This window comes from Phalacrocorax aristotelis, chromosome 1 (assembly GCF_949628215.1).
Source record: "Phalacrocorax aristotelis chromosome 1, bGulAri2.1, whole genome shotgun sequence".
NCBI classification, from domain to species: domain Eukaryota; kingdom Metazoa; phylum Chordata; class Aves; order Suliformes; family Phalacrocoracidae; genus Phalacrocorax; species Phalacrocorax aristotelis.
In genome coordinates, this window is record NC_134276.1 from 81,108,417 (window position 1) to 81,122,221 (window position 13,805).

Here is a 13,805-nt window from a genome sequence, read left to right on the forward strand (position 1 = left end):
TTAAGCAGTCTGCATTGCAATTCAGATTATTACCCTGATCTCTTTGACTTTCAGATGCTCTTAATATGTTACTTTAGCATTTGAAAAAACAGGCCTGCTATTTGTTGAACAGAGCTGGAAGAATTTATTAAATAAAATTGATGCACAGTTAAGCATTAGAGACTATGAGACACTTCATGGTGCTAGAAGTAATATAAGCGTTTTCCCCTCTCCACTCTAAAGCTCTTTAGTCCTTACAAACTTTTGAGAAACTATGTTTGGAGCAACAGAATCAGGACCTCTGGGCTTTCATGCTGGAGTAGCAAGGCCAAGGAAGCTCCAGGAAGAACGAAAGCAACTTAACTTTGCAGTTTTCCGCATTTCAGAAGTTATTCTCCCTCCTCAACAAGTTTAACTAATTAGTTGAATTGTTGAGCTTTGGTGTGGTTTTGAATTTGGTTTGGGTTTTCTTTTGGAGTTAAGTTTTGACACTTGATTAAGATTTTTCATAATGGCTTTGGAACATACTTTCTGAACTTTACTGTGTCTGAACATACCATGAGACAGAGAATATAAACCGTGTATTAGCTAAATCAGTTAGGTAACCATTTACTGATACTACAATCTTGACTACTCTTTCTGTGTGTCCCTTTAATAAGTACAGACTAGAGGGTCATTAAAAATCTGTGAGCTTTATTAGCTAAAATAACTCTTACAGTAGATGGAAGAATGAAATAGATGGTTTGATCATACTATTTATGGTATCAGAATTGCATTAAAGCATGCAATATCACATGTATTGAGAGGTAATATTTTATTGAAATTTATTAAAGGAATGTATCCCATTCTTGTTGTACAAACAAACTTTTCTCATATGTACTAGTCAAAATTCTCATATATACTAGTCAAAGGAGGTGAATTTGGTCTCAATGTAGAGGTATAGATACCCATGTATTCCTATAAAGCATATAATGATGAGACAGCTAGTATCAACCATCAGGTTAATCAGATTAACCAATCAACTGGACCAAAATTCAGAGAAGTTATTTCCTGCAACATGCAGATGATAATTGTGAAGGTTTTTTTCTGGAATTTCACTTCTACTGCTGACTCGTACAATATTTTATTAAAAAGTTTAAATGTGGTAAGATCCTTAGATTGCTGGCCAGCTCAAAGGTCTTGGGTTCCTCAGACCAAGAAGGTGCCAGACCAGTGCTCTTTACCACAGAGTCTGTGTGGCATTTCTTGGAGGGTTTTTTCATCTGCATGTTTTGAAATGCTTAGTTTTTTCACAGCCCTGTTTACTGCACATAAATTCCTGTTCCTGCTCTTTTTTTTCATTTAGTGTATTTCTCTAGCCAGTATTCTCAGCTGCAATTTTCCTACTCAGACAGTATAACCTATTACTGTATGTCATGCGTTTTAATTGGGGGAAGGTTACAATTCACATAGTTAAACTGTTATTCAATTTAATATAAATAGTTTTTACTCCTAGAGCTCTACAAGTGATTTAGGTAAAAGGAAAAAGTAATGGTAAAATGTAAGGTAATCTGCAGTGCAACAAAAACATTCTGTGTCTTTAGTCATCAGTCTTCAGCTTTGTTATACTTGCTTAACCAGCATAAACTTCATATGATCAGAAAGAATATCTCATGTTTGATACTTTTAAGACCGTGGATCTGTCTGGATTCAATATGCAAGATTGTGCCCTTGGGTTTCTTATTAAGCTCCTTATTTTCTCTGTAAATAGCACAACAAGCATCTGTAATTTTAATATGGAGAGATTATTATTGTAGGATCATAAGATAATTCAGGTTGGAAGGGACTTCAGGAGGTCACTAGTCCAACACCTGGCTCAAAGCAGGGCCAGCTCTGGGGTTAGACCCAGCTGTTCTGGGTTTGGTCCAGTCAGGAGTCCAAAGACAGAGACTGCACAGAAGTCATCTTGCAAGAAAATTCATTCTCTTTCTAATGCAGTAATGCTGGAGATAGTAGCTACTGAATAAAAAAAATCTAATTTGGAAATAGATATTACAAATAAGTGTTTGGTTTGCAGATCAATGTATTAGGTCACTTCGGCCATGCTTTTTAGAACAGCCATTTATTTGCACTCATAAAACCGCCTGCGTTTTTGCAATATCTAACTGCTTAGCATGACATGTCCTTCCAAGTGTACGCTACCTACCATACAAAGTATGGTAGTTAGTGGAGTATGACTCCAGCCGTAAGTTTTATTCTTAAATGATTCCTCTCTTCTCGAATTTTTTTCTGCTTCTACTGAAAAACCCTAAGAATTTAGTGCAACTATTTAACTGTAAAGCTGCTGTATATTTGCCTCAGCTTAAAATAAAGGGAAAATCTGTTTATGTAATAATTTTGAAAGTGCTTGAAAGAGATATTATTTACCTCAGGAATTAAAGATTTGTCTGAAATGAGAAATAATACCCAGGAAATACAGCTTCACTGACAGTATAGCAAGCTTTTCTGTAAAGCATACAAATGAAGGTAATGTTACGTTCCTGGCCTGGCAAAGACTTTCTTCCGTAGGAAATTCAGGACCATTTTCTGACTTATTAAAAATGGCTAAAAGCAGGAGAAGATTTTTCTACTTTTTTTTATTTCAGAATGTTCTTTTGATTAGATCTGATGTTTGTTCTGCTCAATACCACTGCCTTTCAAAGGAATCTGTGGAAACAGGAGTGTGAAATTCTGCATTTTGTATGAAAGTATGACTGGCAAGTGTTGAGGTTCATATGGTTTGGGGCAGCCCTTGTTCAGGATACTGTCTGCTCTTTTGTAGAAGTGGAAAATACACGAAACAGGAGATGAAGCTGGGAAGGAAGGGGCTGGCTTTGAATGACAGGGAAGTTGGCTGGCCGATGTGCAAGTGTCGATGTCTCTGGGATGACTTTTCCAGTTTCAGGCCGGAGGGAAGGAGTGGGTGGGGAGTGCATGTGAAACTGAGGTTTCTGCTCCTGGGTTCACATGAAGAAATCTCAAACAGCTCAGGATTTAATAACCTGCTAGGTACTTTACCAGGCAGTGTAAACACCTGTTATTGCATTTTCAAAAATCAAGTCTGGTAATGTCCAAGAGGCTGCTGTTCTTGACCCTGCTCTGAGATAGATCGTTGGTCTTGATCCAGGGAAGTGCTGGCTGTACCTCATCTTGCTGCTGCTGCTTGATTCACAAGCTAAATCAGTTTCTGATCACTGAGTATATTTTCATTATCTCTTCCATTGTTGAAAATTTAAGCATAGCTTTTGTAGTCACCCGTTGGAATCAAATACTGATGGCTATCTTTCAAGCTAAAAGGAAGAGGCCATGGATTAACTTTAACTTGTAGTACTATTTTAAAGAGAATTAATGAATGTTGGCTGTCAGCCTTAGAACAGCATATTGGTTTGGCTCACGTAGAAGTAGTACGAGGAGTCATTTCTTCTTGTTTTATTGTTTGCAACATCAAGATTTTCTGTGCCCATAGTGAGAACATCCAGGGGAAGTAACCAGATGAAACAAAGCTACAACTCTAGCTGGGTCCTTCATTTCAACAGCATGGCACATTTGGGAAAACCTTGCCTGTGGTCCCCAAAATTTCAGCCCCTGCAGAGGTCCGCTTCCTAGAACCTGTATGGAAATAAAAGCCACTGGGATACAATGATGAAATAGTTTTCGTTACAACATTAGGAAACTCTGCCCAAGAAATGAACTATTTTCTTTGTACTTCTATGAGAATTCTCTAGCAGCTTGCAAAGTGCATAGTTCTGTGGCAGCATGATGTTCATGTCTATTTGCATATAATTCAAACAGCTTTAAAATTTCTTGTCACCCGTCGTTCAGAAGGATGTAGAAGAAGTAAATAGTATGGAGAAATTTTCACTTGGCAGCTATAGTCAGGCCATCTTCAGGAAGGATACCCTGAAAGCTATCCTCTTATCCAAACTTCCGAAAACTTCTGAATGGCTGGAAGACTTCCAAAAGTCCTTTCAGTGTTTTTGTGTTTCCCTATTATTTTTGGCAGTGTATAGTTCCATAATACATACATTTTGTTTCCAATTTCTGCCTGATAGCTCCAGCATTTTATACTTAGTGAGCTAATCAAACAAATAACATTGTTCAGTACTGGGAAGAGATGAATATGTTGTGTCTAGTTCTCTCCCCACTCTAAATAATGCAGTTTTTTTCTTTTAAAAAATGTACCAGATAAGGAACGAACCAAAATGTTGGCTTGAGAAATACTATTAGTAGAATGGGTCCAAAGTACGAGTGATTCAGTCATCTGTCAGCCTGATAAATGGATTAGTGTAAGAGGTGTTCCAGTGGGGAAATGCAGCCCATAGGGCTTCCAGCTAATTATATTTAAGTTGTTTAGTACTGCTGGGAAGCAGCATCCAGGCAATTACTGAAAGCTTTGATGCAGTGTGCACTATTAGAGTGTGTGTTCAGAAACTCATTACCCTTTCGTGCTTGTGTTGGATGGATTCTAGGAAGCTGACGTGAAACAGAAAGCAGGAATCAATAACTAGAAAGGCATTTTAGTTAGCTTCTGATCCATTTCCTGATTCAGCAGCTTCTAGCCTAGAGTGTTTCACACAATTGCTGTAATGTAAGGGGAAAATGTGACTTAAATGTATTAATTACCATATATACGCATCTGGTTACAGTGAAGGTCCACCCAAGATGAAGTTACAAAAGGTCCTTTGGGGACAAGCCACTCCCCAAATCCCCTGTGGCATGTCCAAAGTGCCTGCCATCTCTGTTCCTAGGAAGTTGATTGTAGTCATTTCTCCTAAAGCCTGACCTTGCAACAGTTATTTATGCCTCCGTAACATCAAGATTATATTATCGTATCCCAGCCTCAAAATTTCTTGGAAACTACAGCTACGTGCAACACGAAACTGATGATATTGGCTACATGTATTAAACCTTGTTTAAGAAAATTGTACTAGCTCTGTCTTTGCCGCAGGCTGCAATTCACATTACTGATGCACCTCAAGAAAACTGTACACACTTTGCATCGTCTAAATGTGGGAAACAACAAATCCTTTCACGTACTGCTCTGTAGTTGGGCACCCCCAAGATGTGCATGCTGAAAGCAATGAGGTATTTGCCCAACTGGGGGCCAAGGACTTGAAAGTTCATTTGCTAGGTTAGAGTGACAGATCTACTCAGGGCAAAATTATGAATTAAACTAAATTGTGTGGGTTTCCTTTTAAGCAGCTTGCACTTACTTTTAAATTCAGTTAATGGTGATTGTTAGGGCAATGCAGAGGAGACTACACGTCTTCTTTTCTGGTTCTTATTCTATGCTTTTGCCTGAGGTAGAGCTAAATAGACAAACAAGAGGATTACAGTTCAATGCTTCTGAAGGGGATAATTCTTTCCCACCTACCTGCAGTATCGCAGATTTAATAATTACGAGCTTATCTTTATGTTTCCATCACAACAGTCCCAGACATGCTGTGCTTTTTGTTTCATGTTTTATAAAGTTCAGCAGAAATCTCATGAGTTACTGTCAAGAGAGAAGTATTTTTTTTAATCGGGACTTGTTAATTAGAAATATAGCATTTCGTTTGCCTGAGGGTTGGTAGAATAACTGTTGTGCTATTTGGTAGGTGTATATCTTTCTGAGAAAGAATTTTCATAGGTGCAGCACCAATGAATCCATGCACTGTAAAAAAAGCCTCTTACAGTACTAAGCATTTTCAGTATTGGTACCTGCCTCAGTTCCTGACAGCTAAGCTTCCCATAAATTCATTATCATTGCTGAAAGTACTGGCCTATCAAATAATGGTAGATAGCTCATGTATCTCCCAGCTCTGAAACTGTTATGTGTGATAGAATATCTGCTACACTGAAATACACAGCTGAAGGAGGAAAAAACTAAAGCTGTTGAAGCGTCTGTGCAGGCAAAGCTTTGGCTGCGGTAAACAATTTTGAGGGTCGATGCTGTAACTGTGGCTTCCAGTCTGGCTCTAAGACGTGTTGTTTTGAGGTACAGTTCAGGATGCTAAGAGTTAATTTATCTCTGGAGGAGCCTGCATAAACGGGGTGGCAGAATATAGTCAAATTAAGGAGACCACGCTTCTGAAATTCTTAATTTCATTATGTCCACTAGCTTTGAGAGAATTAGTTCAGATGAAACGTGAAAAGAGTTTCCACTTGCAGTTTTGTGTTCCCTCGAGAGACTTGCTTCAAAGTGGCAGCCCAGACTCTGTGAGCTGCACCTGAAAGGCTGCCGTATTCTGAGGAGAGGCTTTCAACTCTAAGTACTTTAAGTTTTTCTGGGAAGACGGGTTATTTCTGAGGGTTTTTTTTGTTGCTTTGGCTCAGATTTTACCATGGGAAAACTTTTTGCACTAGTACTATAATGAATATTTATTTCAAAGTTGACTCTGATTTCTGACTGACTCATGACTTTGTTTCCTTTGTAAAATCTGAGCATTCATCTATGGTAGATTTAAAATAAAAAACCTCTCCTAACTTCCTTTAGAGAAGGCGGCTGGGGGGGAAGATAGATACGTAAGTATCTAGAGAGGAAGTTTTTTATCATAGCAAGCCATTAAATAGTATTCATTTCGTCTGTCAGACCTTAGGGCAAGTACATTAATATGCAGGCATTGTGTGGGTTTTTCTGGACGGAGATTGAAGTTCCAGTGCATAGGTGCTCTGTGGAAACATGATAGAGAAACCCCAGCACATTGTGTAGTGTTAAAAATGGTGGTCCTGGTTTTGGCTCCAGGTGACTGCGGTTTTATCCATGATCCTTGTACGGACTGATTGCTGGTCATGCCTCAGGGGTAGCCACAGCCCTGCTTCTACTGCTGTGATTATATTTATATACAATGTTAATCCATAAAGAGACTAAAAACCCAGCACATTAGCAGAAGTTTTGCAAATGTTCAATGTACTCTTCACTGATGTGTACACTTTTTAGGAATTACTTTAAAAAATACATTTGAGGTTATTTCTTCCTGAAGGGTGGCATAATTATTCATGTCCCTTGGAATCTTCCACATAGTCCTGGTTTACTACCAGTATAAGCCCCCAGGGCTTGTGTGAAAATATTAAAGCTGTTTATCAATTTGAAAGAAAGCAAAATATTCAAGTTGTGCATTAGGTATCCTGCATTTCTTTCCCAGAGATATATGGAAATCTCTCAAAAATGCTTTTGTAGTTCAGTGTCTGTTGAAGATGGCCTGTTTATCATTTAAACCCTCCTGTGCCTTTACAAGCCAGAAAGGAGGGGGATGATAAACTAGTCAGCCAATTAATGTTTTTATATTATGGAACAGCATTAAGAGAAATGTGAGGAAACTGAATAGTAATGTCACTGGTTTGGTTTCTCATCATCTATGTTTAGTAAAAAGAAATAAAATGATTTGTTGAAACTATGAAGAAATGGCATTTAAACATAAATCAGATTGGAAAAATATTTAAGTATCTAAATCTGTTTAGAGGAATGTAGTAGGATTTACAAAAACATCTTCCTACATGATGTGACTAATTACTCTGAGAGTAAATCGGTAGTAAATCTGTACTGTTTAGGTGCTCATACCCCTAGCCACCTGCACAGCTGATAATTTCAAGTGCCTCCTATAAATCTGGCCCCCAATTTCAGTTCCCTAAAGTCATGCAGGTGCCTGCAAAAGGAAACCTACATATGAAGCATTGGATAAATGCAGTATTTCATCTCTGGCCTACTAGGGGCAGCACCAAATTCAGGCCTCCTTTAAGGGAATGTCGCTTTATTGAATTCTCAATGGAAATGGTGCTGCGCGGCTTGGCACTTTCGACACCCTGCCGTGTCCTGGCAGGCAGCTGCACTCCAACCGGCGTCTGGGGACAGGGGTGAAAGGTAACATTAGTATTCTTCAGTTAAATTTGCACTTCTGATACAAGCAGGGGGTTTTGTATCAACTGCCTGTGTGTGAGCTGGTGTCAGGGTTTTCCACAGTTTTGCTTCATGGAGGTTGTGTCCGATGGAGTAGCTGAGAGATAAGGAGACGGATGGATGTATTTGCATTGTTTGGCTGACTTTTGTCTTTTCAAAAGAAGTGCAACATCCAAAGTCCGTGTGTACCAGATTTACAATTACTGAAAATGCATGAAATTTTTTAACTGTTATTTTTGGTTAATATTTAAACATGGTTAAATTTCCTGGCAGCCCAAGGCATCGCAACAGCACTAACGCTAGCTAAATTGACCCTTCCAATATCTTTACTTATTTTGCTTAAGGGACAAAATTTTCAAGTTGCTAACTATGAGAGCAGTTCAGTGTACGCTTGGGCCGTTTCTTCTTCTCCTATTGCCACTTCTGTGAGAAGTCCATGTTACTTGTGTGCCCGGAGTAAGGCTGCTGTTGTAGAGAGGGAGCTGGAAGCGTGGTGCTGCGGGGTGACAGCAGCACCTAGATTTTAGCTGAGGTGGGGAACTTGTCTGACCCACTGAAATTCCCTGGTAGGAATCTTTTTCTGCCTAGAAAGCTTACTGCGCACAGGGATGGGACTGGCAAGTAATTAATAACACAAAGTAATGTTTGTCATTGCTTAACACCTGTGGAGCAGGGGAACTGATTTAGGGAGCAGTGTTCATATTGCCTGCCTTCAGTCATCTTACTGATGCCCTGAATGACCTGTGCGAAGAGACCTCCCACCACCACTTTCCTGTGACCGAGTCCTTTCAGCTCATGGAGGAAAGAACTGGCTTCCTAAATTAGAAGCCAGAGTATTATTTGCAGCAGAATTTAGTCCACCTGTCTCTGGAAGGATGTTTGTAATTCTCTGACTCCACATATGGCCTGAACAAACTCCCACTCTCTTGCTAAATGTACATGTATATGCACAAGTTTGTCACTAAGTATGTGCTACCACCAGCAGCTTAGTGTGCACAGCGCTCATCACCATCCAGTGCTTTAGTTACAAACCTAGACAATCATTTCGGATCATAATATACTTAATTTATGACCAGGAAGGGATGACTACATCACCTGATCTCCCTTTCTCCGTATTGCAGACTTTGCTATCTGTGTGAAACCCAGTAACTTGTATATGACTACAGGATAACTTGCATTTTCACAAAAATTAATCTTCTAGAAAAGTCCCACTAAACCTTGATAGAAAAAAATTGAGACTCTGCATTCTCCTTTGATAGCTGTACTAGTGGTTAATCACAGGTGATAAGAAGCATGTGCTTTATTTCTCATTTCATTTTGGCGTGAGCTTCCAGGTACCAATTTGTTTTATGTATACCCTTCTTTGCTAGATTAACAAGCCAGTTGGTACTTAGTATTTGCTCCCCATGAAAATACTTCGGTGCTGTAATCAGGTCATCTGTCTTTTTTTTTTTTTTTTTTAATAAACTACACAAGTTGAACTCTCCAAATATCTCATATTAAAGTATTTTCTACAGCATTCTAATCACTTTTGCAGCTGTATTCTGTGATCTCTGGAGGGTTGTGGTTTTTTTTCAATTTCTTTCTAAATTGTGGAGACCTTAATGCTATTGTAAGTAGTGATAGGTTGTAATATTAGCATTGCCAATGAAAGTTTGAAGAATGAAAGTTTAAAAAAAAATTTCTGTCTTTGCATAGTGTTTATTTCAAAGCTGATATTAGGACTTATTTCTGTATGAAATTAGATTTTAAGAAACTTTTATTTTTGAGTAACACCTTGTGGGTAGGGTCATCTGCTAGAGTGACAAATTATTACAGCCATCCACATGTATGCTCTCACCAATCATAAGGGTCATCCTCGGGGTTGTCAGGCCCCTGTGCTGGGAGATGGAGATAGCATGCGGAATGAAGTCCCAGTTTTTGAAGAGGTGGCAGTCACTGACCTGATCCTTCACCTCGATGTTCACAAGTCCATGGGGCCGGATGAGATCCACCCGAGGATACTGAGGGAGCTGGCAGAGGAGCTTGCCAAGGCACTGTCCATCATTTATCAGCAGTCCTGGTCAACCAGGGAGGTCCCAGATGACTGGAAACTAGCAAATGTGACGCCCCTCTACAAGAAGGGTCGGAAGGAGGATCCGGGGAACTACAGGCCTGTCAGCCTGACCTCGGTGTCGGGACAGGTCATGGAGCAGATCATCTTGAATGCCATTACGCAGCACGTGCAGGACAACCAGGGGATCGGGCTCAGCCAGCATGGGTTTATGAAAGGGAGGTCCTGCTTCACTAACCTGGTCTCCTTCTATGATAAGGTGATCCGCTTAGTGGATGAGGGGAAGGCTGTGGACATCATCTACTTGGACTTTAATAAGGCCTTTGACACTGTCTCCCACAGCATTCTCCTGGAGCAGCTGGCTGCTCACGGCTTGGACAAAAACTGGCTGGACGGCCGAGCCCAGAGTGTGGTAGTGAATGGAGTCAAATCTGGTTGGCAGCCGCTCACAAGTGGTGTTCCCCAGGTCTCAGTGTTGGGGCTGGTCTTGTTCAATATCTTCATTGATGATCTGGATGAGGGGATTGAGTGCACCCTCAGTAAGTTTGCAGGTGACACCCAGCTGGGTGGAAGTGTTGATCTGCTGGAGGGCAGGAAGGCCCTACAGAGGGACCTGGACAGGCTGGATTGTTGGGCCAGAGCCAACGGCATGAGATTCAACAAGGCCACGTGCCAGGTCCTGCACTTGGGTCACAACAACCCCATGCAACACTACAGGCTTGGGGAGGAGTGGCTGGAGAGCTGCCTGGAGGAAAAGGACCTGGGGGTGTTGGTTGACAGCCAGCTGAACATGAGCCAGCAGTGTGCCCAGGTGGCCAAGAAGGCCAACAGCCTCCTGGCTTGTATCAGGAATAGTGTGGCCAGCAGGAGCAGGGAGGTGATTGTGCCCCTGTACTCGGCACTGGTGAGGCTGCACCTCGATTACTGTGTTCAGTTTTGGGCCCCTCACTACAAGAAGGACATTGAGTTTCTGGAGCGTGTCCAGAGAAGGACAACAAAGTTGGTGAAGGGTCTACAGAACAAGTCCTATGAGGAGCGGCTGAGGGAACTGGGGTTGTTTAGTGTGGAGAAGAGGAGGCTGAGGAGAGACCTTATCGCTCTCTACAACTACCTGAAAGGAGGTTGTAGCGAGCCGGGGGTCGGTCTCTTCTCCTTAGTAACAAGCGATAGGATGAGAGGAAATGGCCTCAAGCTGCACCAGGGGAAGTTTAGGTTGGATATTAGGAAAAACTTCTTCACCAAAAGGGTTGTCAAGCACTGGAACAGGCTGCCCAGGGAAGTGGTTGAGTCCCCATCCCTGGAGGTATTTAAAAGAAGGGAAGACATGGTGCTTGAGGATATGTGGTGGACCTGGTAGTGATACATTAGCGGTTGGACTTGATGATCTTAAGGGTCTTTTCCAACCTTAATGATTCTATGATTCTGTGTTAAGTGTGACTGACACATATGGGTAATAAAATAATTAAAAAGAAATCATATCTTTTAATCTCTAATTTGTCCTTTTCCCCTTGCTTCATTCTTGAAAATCATTTATATACTTGGCCCTAGTCTTCACACAAAAGACTTTTTCAGTAGAGAGCCAGTGTGAAAGTTTTTGCCAAAAAGTTGGCTGACAGGATTCAATTAGCTCTTCCAGCCTGTGTGACCAGTGTTGCCTGTACAGATACCTTCTGCGGGCTCTGTAGCAACATGGTAAGGCGAATGGCCTTTAAGTGACCCCGTCACTGATAAAAGCTACCAGTGATCCAGTATAAAAGATTTGTAAACAGAACAAAGAAAACATGGCTCAACCAATTTATTAGTATAATTATGACAGAAAGTATTAATACAATTTCTTCAAAAACAATACTTCCATCTACAGTGCTAGGTATGAGTATCTGGTATTCTACAGTGTGCTTTCAATTCCATCAATCTTGCAGAAGCCTTCAGCACAGATGAGCTAGTTATTTTCCTGGTATTTGTCATCAGACCAACCTCAGTGTGCGTTAGTTACTGTTGCGTAGCATGATGTCAAGAGTACTGAATAAAGATAATTTTAATATAATAATACTCTTTTCCCGTAAGATGTGGAGCAGTTGTAACAAAAAATACTCTAATTGTTGCTTGGATTTTCAGATTTTATGTTTATACAGAGTTGTGCTTCTTGAGTACATTATATTTTGTATAAACATGCTCTAGAGAAAAATGAGACGGGAGAAAAGTTGAAAATAAGACGAAGAGATGACAACAGTCATCTCAGAATGCCATCTGAGAATTAGATAAGTAATTATATAGGTAGCCAGGTAGATGGAGGTTCATACGCATTCAGCAGGCAAACTTAGAAAAACTACAGACTTCTAGCTGATATATTGCTAATACTTTATGATGTTTAAATAGTAATTTCTTGTCCCTTGTATCATCATTTACCTCTGATTAGAATAGGTGTAACTCTTTCTCGGGTGAGTACTTGTATTTGGTTAGATGGTGTACTTGTCTCACAGTGATATAAACCAGAACATGTTGTAGTACTACAGACTGAGAATTAGAACTGGATTTATGAAAGTGTCTCCTGATGATGTGTTTAAATATGTTATTTATTAAATTGATTATATCATAAAATGATCCTTAATGTATAGTTTTAAAAGCTGTTAGACATTTGTGTGGAAGAGTGTAATTAATTTAAAAAGCCTCCAATGAATATCTCATTTCACTTTGCAGCATTTAATTATTAGATTATATAGACAAAAAACTGAGCATAAGACTTAAGGCTTGAAATGCAGGAGTAGGAAACTAGTCAAGATACATGGCGATCGAATGGCAGAGGAAATATGAAATAAGGCTTTACTCATCATGTTCGATGGCAGGCATGGAAAAGTCTGCAAATAGGTTTATTATTGCAGAAGAATGCCAGGCTATCTTTCATGTTTGATTTTCATAAATGCTTTCATTTAGACTTCCCTGCAAAAAAACATACAGGAAGGTAATTTCTTTGGCCTACTTACTTCTTTTTGCACAGAAGTGACACTCAATCAATTCCCACTGGAAGCTTTCTCAGGGAGCACTTTTGTGTCCCCCCCGCTGTACTGAGGCAGCACGCTGGCGTTTCAGTCCTGTGCTCAGTGGTGGTTCTGGATGAATTGCCTGCTGATGTTATACTTGACCAAAGAGGCTGAAAATTGTTGAGCCAAGCTCAGGGTGTATTAGGATTCTTTCAGGTTCCTGAAAAGTGCACAGCTTTGCAAAGCGCTCAAATGCTGTGAGTCCCTGGGGCTTGCCCTTGCCTCTCTATTTCTTTCTGTGATGGGTGTTGGGTTTTTTCCCTTACGGTTCTGCCAGAGCCCCTAACTTGGGAGCTAGTACCTGGGTGAACACCAAAAGCCGATGGAGTCAAATGCTCGTCTTTTGATGAGGTGATGGAAACTGGCTTGACGGGTACCTCTGTCTCTCATTGCAGCCCTCTCAGCTGTCAGATGCAGTGATCTCCATGGTAACTCAAACCCCCAGACTCTTGACAGCAGCCTGCGAGGAGCAGCATTCAGCAGCTCAAGGGTCTCACGACCAGGTAAGCCAAAAGGAATCGCCAAACAAGATCTTACCTTGGCTATGCAGTTTCGTATCCAACTGCCTTTCAGGTTTTTCCCTGGTGAAGCCACACATGCAGTTAGTTCCTACACGTACACGTGATGATGTATGTCTACCGCTGTTGTCATTTAAGGCTACAGCAGTCCAGCTCTCTCAAATGGAGACGTTTGACAAAAAGTCTGCATTTATTCAGGGTTGTTTTTTAAGCTACAGGTTGAAGAGCCACAGTGTAGCAAAGCAAAGAAGTACTGTACAATTCTTTAAGTGGCTTCAGTGTGAAGTAATTGCTATGGTAGGAAATCACCCCAAAACACATCA

At 40.6% G+C, this 13,805-nt stretch overlaps 1 protein-coding gene across 10 annotated transcripts in view; it reads left to right on the forward strand.

The window, feature by feature from the left end:
* The window catches only part of TBL1X (transducin beta like 1 X-linked), a 199,936-nt gene that overhangs the window by 97,366 nt on the left and 88,765 nt on the right, over positions 1-13,805 (forward strand). For all 10 annotated transcript variants that reach the window (XM_075095358.1, XM_075095376.1, XM_075095388.1 and 7 more), the window contains one exon: positions 13,360-13,467. The gene's annotated coding sequence lies outside the window, so the exon portion shown is untranslated. The remainder of the gene's footprint in view (positions 1-13,359; positions 13,468-13,805) is intronic.